This window comes from Gorilla gorilla, chromosome 5, assembly GCF_029281585.2.
Source record: "Gorilla gorilla gorilla isolate KB3781 chromosome 5, NHGRI_mGorGor1-v2.1_pri, whole genome shotgun sequence".
NCBI classification, from domain to species: Eukaryota; Metazoa; Chordata; class Mammalia; order Primates; family Hominidae; genus Gorilla; species Gorilla gorilla.
This window is the reverse complement of record NC_073229.2, coordinates 49,434,723-49,442,174: the sequence shown is the minus strand read 5'-3', so window position 1 is coordinate 49,442,174 and position 7,452 is coordinate 49,434,723. Positions and strand designations below refer to the sequence as shown.

Sequence of the window (7,452 nt, the reverse complement as noted above, 5' to 3'; positions counted from 1 at the left end):
GGGATACTCCTACCCCAAACCTCAGCATCATACAATGAATCCAAGTAACAAAACTGCACATATACCCCCTAAATCTACAATAAAAGCTGAGACTGGGCATGGTAGCTCACGCCTGTCAATTCCAACACTTTGGGAGGCCAAGGCGGAAGTGTTGGGAGGCCAAGGCAGGACAATCACTTGAGCCCAGGAGTTTCAGACCAGCTTGAGCACCATAGTGGGACCCCATTATCTACAGCCTTTTTTTTTTTTGAGATGGAGTCTTGCTCTGTTGCCCAGGGTGAAGTGCAATGGCGCCATATTAGCTCACTGCAACCTCTACCCCCCAGGTTCAAGCGATTCTCCTGCCTCAGCCTCCCAAGTAGCTGGGATTACAGGCGCCCGCCACCCATGCCCAGCTAATTTTTGTATTTTTAGTAGAGACAGGGTTTCACCGTGTTGGCCAGGCTGGTCTTCAACTCCTGACCTCAGGTGATCCACCCACCTTGGCCTCCCAAAGAGCTGAGATTACAGGCATGAGCCACCACACCCATCCTCAAATTTAAAAAAAAAAAATTAGCCGGGGATAGTGGTGCATGCCTGTAAGTCATTAGCTACTCCAAGGGTGAGGTGAGAGGTGAGCTTCCACCCAGGAGGCTGAGGCTGCAGTGAGCTGTGGTTGCACCACTGCACTCCAGCCTGGGTGACAGAGCAAGACTGTCTCAAAAAATAGAATAAAATTGTCAGACGCTATGGCTCACACCTGTAATCCCAGCACTTTGGGAGGCCAGGGCGGGCAAATCACCTGAGATCAGGAGTTCAAGACCAACATGGTGAAAACTCCCATCTCTACTAAAAATACAAAATTAACTGGGCATGGTGGCGCATGCCTGTAATCCCAAGTACTCGGGAGGCTGAGGTAACAATGAGCTGAGAATGTGCCACTGCACTCCAGCCTGGGCGACAAAGCGAAACTCCATCTCAAACAAAAAATAAATAAAAATACATGTTGCGGGCTGGGCTCGGTGGCTAATACCTGTAATCTGAGCACTTTGGGAGGTCAAGGTGGGCGGATCTCTTGGTCAGGAGTTCAAGACCAGCCCGGCCAACATGGTGAAACCCTCTACTAAAAATACAAAAATGAGCCGGGCCTGGTGGCGCATGCCTGTAATCCCAGCTACTTGGGAGGCTGAGGCAGAATTGCTTGAACCTGGGAGGCAGAGGCTGCAGTAAGCCAAGAGTGTACCACTGCACTCCAGCCTGGATGACAGAGCAAGACAGTCTCAAAAAACACACAAAACATGTTGGGGTGGGGCACAGTGGCTCACTGAGGCAGGAGTTGAAGACCAGCCTGTGCACAAAGTGAGACCCTGTAATACGGTTTAGATCTGTCTCCCCACCAAATCTCATATTGAATTGTAATGGATCACTGGGGTGGATTCCTCATGAATGGCTTAAGCACCATCCCCCTTGATGCTGTGCTCGTGACAGTCAGTTCTCTAGAGATCAATTTATTAAAAATGTGTGGCACCTCCCTGCCTTTGCTGCTGCTCTGGCCATGCTACATCCCTGCTTCCCTCTGTACCTTATGCAATATAGTTTCCTGAGGCCCCCACCAGAGGCTGAGCAGATGCCAACACCATGCTTCCTGTACATCCTGCAGAACCATAGCCAATTAAACCTCATCATATAAGTAACTGGCCATAAAAACATGAATTACAGGAGACTGCCGGCAGGATGAAGGTGGATCAGGTGGGTTCAAAGATCCTCAGAGAAAAGCTCAGAGACTCTTGTCCAACCAGATCATCATTACCACTCCCACTGACAGCCAAAACAAAAGATACTCACCATAGCAAGGAAGGAGAACAGGCATGGCTCTCCACCTCTCCCAGCCTGAAGGTCAAGTTGCAGGAATCACTGTCTAAGCATGACAGCCATACAAAGCTTCTCTCCACGAGGGGGAGGTTCCAAACCTTAGACCTTCACTCAGGTTAGTGCAGAATCTCTGTGAAGGGGCATTGTCCGTGGCTGGGCTTCCAGAGCTCATTCTAACAAGGTGAAAACAAGACAATTTGAAAATAAACAGAATTATGGCCCTCCCATGGGCCCTTCTGGAGACCCAAGTATCCAGTTCCCTAAATGAGTCAGAACTTAGTTTTGACATCATGACCAGCATCGGAGACTCTAGTCTGTGAAATCATCATTCCCAATTAGGGAGATCTGGATCAAGGGAAGCTCTTCTGGAAAGAGATCTAGTACATTCAAAGAAAACACAACAGTCTCAGTATATATTGATCTAACAAATGAGTCCAGGAGTGGACGTTAGAAAAGGAGGAGTAGAAAGTAATTTAAAACTGCAGAGAATAGCTCCACTGGGAGGCCCCAGTGTACTCCTATTTTGAAGTAGAAATGAGGGGAGGAGTCAGGTTACCCAGCCTTTAACAAAAATACAGGCCAGGCAAAGTGGCTCACGCCTGTAATCCCGGCACTTTGGGAGGCCGAAGGGCGTGGATCACCTGAAGTCAGGAGTTTGAGACCAGCCTGACCAACATGAGTGAGAATCATGTCCCCCCGCCCCCCAAAAAAGTAAAAATAGAATAGTCACAAGGAAAATGATGTAAACTAAAAAGTGAGACTCTGTCCCCCCGCCCCCCAAAAAAGTAAAAATAGTCACAAGGAAAATGACGTAAACCAAAAAGTAGTCTCTAGAAAGTCACCAACACCAGGCACGGCAACTCACCCCTGTAATTCCAGCAGTTTGGGAGACTGAGGCAGGAGGACTGCTTGAGCCCAGGAGTCAAGACCAGCCTGGACAACATGGCAAAAGCCTGCTTCTGTAAAAAAAAAAACTAAAAATTAGCCAGGCGTGGTGGTAGCACATGCCTGTAGTCCCAGGAGGCTGAAGTGGAAAGACCACTTGAGCCCTGACGGCGGATGTTGCAGGGAGATCCTGGCATTGCGCTCCAGCCTGGGCAACGGAGCAGACTGTGTCTCAAAAACAAAATAGCAAAAACAAACAAATGAAGTCACCACCTGTGGTACGTGGATTATAGCTCAAAAAAGAAAAAGTGGCCGGGCGCAGCGGCTCACGAGGTCAGGAAATGGAGACCATCCTGGCCAATATGGTGAAACCCCTTCTACTAAAAACAGAAAAATCAGCCTAGTGTGGTGGTGCGGGCCTGTAGTCCCAGCTAATCGGGAGGCTGAGGCAGGACAATCGATTGAACCCGGGAGGCAGAGGTTGCAGGGAGATCATACCATTGCCAGCCAGGGCAACAAGATCAAGACTGCATCTCAAAAAAAAAAAAAAAAAAAAAAAAAGGAAAAAATTGGCTAAGGTGGGAAAATCGGTTAAACCCGGGAGTTGAAGGCCGCACTGAATTGTGTTCTTGCCACTGCATTCCAGCCAGGGTGACAGGGAGACTGTCTTAAAAAAAAAAAAAAAAAAAAAAAAAAAAAAGGCCGGGCGCGGTGGCTCACGCCTGTAATCCCAGCACTTTGGGAGGCCGAGGGGGGCGGATCATGAGGTCAGCAGATCGAGACCATCCTGGCTAACACAGTGAAACCCCGTATCTATTAAAAAATACAAAAAATTAGCCAGGCTTGGTGTCATGCGCCTGTAATCCCAGCTAATCGGGAGGCTGAGGCATGGGGAATCGCTTGATCCCAGAAGGCGGAGGTTGCAGTGAGTCGAGATCGTGCCACCGCACTCCAGCCTGGGTGACAGGGCGAGACTGTCTCAAAAAAAAAAAAAAAAAAAAAGGGCAGGGAGGTGCATAATGCCCATGAACGAAAGCTTCCTTGGGAACAAAGCTTTCCGAAGAGGCACTCAAAAGGCTCTCGCACCTAATACTCACCTTTACTCAAGGATAACATGGCGATGAACGTCTTACAACTCCTAACGGGGAAATGAAACACAAAACAAAAGATTAGGAATCTTGGCCATGAACTCCTCGTTGAGCCCGAGAAATGCTGGACCGAGGGGCGGTCAGAGCGCTGCGGTGATGGCATCAGCGACACACTCAGAGTCACCTGGGGTCATCATCACTCCCCTCCTATCCCCGGGCGACCGCCACCCCCATTTTGCAATCACTCGCCCAATCCCACTCACAGTTGTGATGAGTCAGCAGGGGCTGTGGGGCCGCTAGCCGAGTTCCCCCTGCCACGAGCTAGGTCAGTTCCAAGCAGAGACACCAGAAACTCCAGTGTGCAACGGTAGTTCACCCAACTCGACTGGGGACCGCCCTCTCCTACCCCAGCCAGGCCGCGACGTGGCCGCCCGCCGGCTGCTGCGCAAAGGCAGCGCAGGCCGTTGGGATCCCCTGCTCCCCCTCACTCAACAGTCGGGCCATTACAGCTCTCATACCGCCAACCCACGAGCCCACTTCGCAAAAAGGACTAAAATGGCGAGGCCGGGGCCATTTATGGTGGCGCCGGGTTGGGGGCCTGACGGGTATAGCTGTTTTCTTATCTGCCTGGCTAGACGCGCGGCATTTTCCCCATTGTTCGTCCACACAGAAATAAAACAATGTAAAAGGAAGACCAGGAAAGTATGTTTCACACTCTTCTGGGCAAATATTCGGAGATGCTTTCTGAATTTTGAAAAACAAAAAACAGGGATCTGTCTGGCCAGGCGGAAGAAAGTCCCCGGCGCCGGCCGGCCAGCGCCAGCCGGATGCTGCTCCTAAGCCGTTTCCCAGCAGCCCATGGTCCGTTAATGACCCTGGGACTCTTCCCGCGCGCGCGGGCGCGCGCAGCTGCGCCAGTTTAGGGTCCAGCTACGCTGACACTTCGCACTCCGTTCCCCCAGCGAAATCTGAATTTGCCTCCCAGTTCGATCCCGCAGACTGTCAGGCACCCTAAGCTTCAATTTAACAAAACAAAACAAAAACCAAAAACACAAAAGGCAGGTCGGGCGTAATAGGTCACGCCTGTAATCTCAACACTTTGGACAGGCCCAGGCAGAGGATCATTTGAGGCCCGGAGTTCGAGACCAGCCTGGGCAAATAGTGACACCCAACCCCCGTCTCTATTTATTTAAAAATTAGGCCGGGCGCGGTGGCTCACGCCTATAATCCCAGCACTTTGAGAGGCCGAGGCAGGTGGATCGCGAGGTCAGGAGATCGAGACCATCCTGGCTAACACGGTGAAACCCCGTCTCTACTAAAAAAAAAAATTAGCAGAGTGTGGTGGCGGCGCCTGTAGTCCCAGCTACTCGGGAGGCTGAGGCAGGAGAGTGGCGTGAACCCAGGAGGCCGAGCTTGCAGTGAGCCGAGATTGCGCCACTGCACTCTAGCCTGGGCGACAGGGCGAGACTCTGTCTCAAAAAAAAAAAAATTATTGAAACTCGTAAGTCATTTCAAATCCTTTCTGGACCCTTTCCTATCGCCCTCATTTATAAACGCGTATGATGTTTGGTGATGTGTGTTGTGTGTGTTGGTATCTTTTTCTTCATCTTTTTTTTTTTTTTTTTTGAGACGGAGTCTGACTCTGTTGCCCAGGCTGGAGAGCAGTGGCGGAATCTCGGCTCACTGCAACCTCCGCTTCCTCGGTTCAAGTGATTTTCCTTCCTCAGCCTCCCAAGTAGTGAGGATTACAGGTGCACACAACCATGCCTGGCTAATTTTTATATTTTTAGTAGAGTCAGGGTTTCACCATGTAAGCCAGGCTGGTCTCGAACTCCTGACCTCAGGTGATTTGCCCGCCTAGGCCTCCACAAAGTGCCAGGATTATAGATGTGAGCCACCGAGCCTGGCCTCTTCTTTTTTTTTTTTTTTTTTGTGATAGGGTCTTGCTCTGTTACCCAGATTGGAGTGCAGTGGCATGATCTCGGCTTACTACAATCTCTGCCTCCCGGATTCAAGTGATTCTCTTGCCTCAGCCTCCTGAGTAGCTGAGATTACAGGCATCTGCCACCACACCCAGTTAATTTTATATACTTTTAGTAGAGACAGGGGTTTTCACCATGTTGGCCAGGCTGGTTTTGAACTCGTGAACCTCAAGTGATCCTCCCACCTTGGCCTCCCAAAGTGCTGGGATTACAGGCGTGAGCCACCGTGGCCAGCCCAGTTCAGTGGTTTTCTCCACATTGGCTGCAAATTACAAACACCTGGGCAGCTTTAAATGTCTACACTGCCCTCTTTGAGATTCTGAATTGGCCTGAGAGGGGCCTGGCATCTGTATTTTTTTAGCATCCCTTAATGGTTTTATTGTTCCATTAGGGTGGAGAGCCATGGCTCAAAGCTAAAGTATTTGTTCCCTCTACTGCCTGGCAAGTATATAAAAAAAAGATTAGCTATGGGTGGTGGCATACACGTGTAGTCCCAGCTACTCAGGAGGCTAAGGATCAATTGAGCCCAGGAGGTCGAGGCTGCCATGAACCGTGATCATACCACTGCACTCTAGCCTGGGTAACAGAGTGAGACCCTGCCTAAAAAAAAAAAAAAAAAAAAAAAAAAATACAGAAAGCCCTAATTCCTGTTGTTTTGGCAGTTAAGCTGCCTTTACTAAGTGCTATGGTCAGAGGCTTTAGTTCCTCTTTTTTTTTTTTTTTTTTTTTTTTGAGACAGAGTTTCGCTCTTGTTGCCCAGGCTGGAGTGCAATGGCGCGATCTCGGCTCACAGCAACCTCCGCCTCCCAGGTTCAAGCCATTCTCCTGCCTCAGCTTCCAGAGTAGCTGGGATTACAGGCATGCGCCACCACACCCGGCTAATTTTGTATTTTTAGTAGAGACGGGGTTTCTCCATGTTGGTCAGGCTGGTCTCGAACTCCGGACCTCAGGTGATCCGCCTGCCTCAGCCTCCCAAAGTGCTGGGATTATAGGTGTGAGCCACCGCGTCTGGCCTAGTTCATCTCTTTCATTAATAAAACAGGCCTTTAAGAATTGGCCCAAGGGCCGGGCATAGTGGCTCACGCCTATAATCCCAGCACTTTGGGAGGCCAAGGCAGGCAGATCACCTGAGGTCAGGAGTTCGAGACCAACCTGCCCAACATGGCGGAAACCTCGTCTGTGCTAAAAATACAAAAAATTAGCTGAGCATAGTGGCCGGTGCCTGTAATCCCAGCTACTTGGGAGGCTGAGGCAGGAGAATCGTTTGAACCTGGGAGGTAGAGGTTGCAGTGAGCCGAGATTGCTCCACTGTACTCCAGCCTGGGCGACAAAAGTGAAACTCTGTCTCAAAAAAAAAAAAAAAAAAAAAAACTTGGCCCCAAAACCAAAGAAACTTACTATATTCCTTTTCTTTTATACACTTTCAAGGAGGATTTCCAGTATTATGTAATCCTTAAAACGTTTTAAGGATTTAAAACATTTTAAAACCCTAGAGGGTAAGGATTTACACAAAGGTGCAACACAGGACTTTAACCGTTTTATTTATGTTTTTTTGAGATGAAGTATTGCTCTGTCACCCAGGGTGGAGTACAGTGGCGCAATCTCAACTCACTGCAACCTCTGCCTCCAGGGTTCAAGTGATTCTC

At 49.6% G+C, this 7,452-nt stretch overlaps 3 non-coding genes across 3 annotated transcripts; all 3 read right to left on the bottom strand.

Annotated features, from left to right (window-relative positions):
• Window positions 1-1,714: 1,714 nt before the first annotated feature.
• LOC129534586 (small nucleolar RNA ZL8) lies at window positions 1,715-1,797 on the bottom strand. Its single transcript, XR_008681223.1, has one exon. It is a non-coding gene; the product is annotated as a small nucleolar RNA ZL8 (small nucleolar RNA).
• A 320-nt stretch (window positions 1,798-2,117) lies between these two features.
• On the bottom strand, window positions 2,118-2,184 carry LOC115935150 (small nucleolar RNA SNORD52). The gene has a single exon (XR_004070850.1). It is a non-coding gene; the product is annotated as a small nucleolar RNA SNORD52 (small nucleolar RNA).
• A 1,778-nt stretch (window positions 2,185-3,962) lies between these two features.
• LOC115935155 (small nucleolar RNA SNORD48) lies at window positions 3,963-4,025 on the bottom strand. Its single transcript, XR_004070855.1, has one exon. It is a non-coding gene; the product is annotated as a small nucleolar RNA SNORD48 (small nucleolar RNA).
• Between the last annotated feature and the right edge of the window lie 3,427 nt (window positions 4,026-7,452).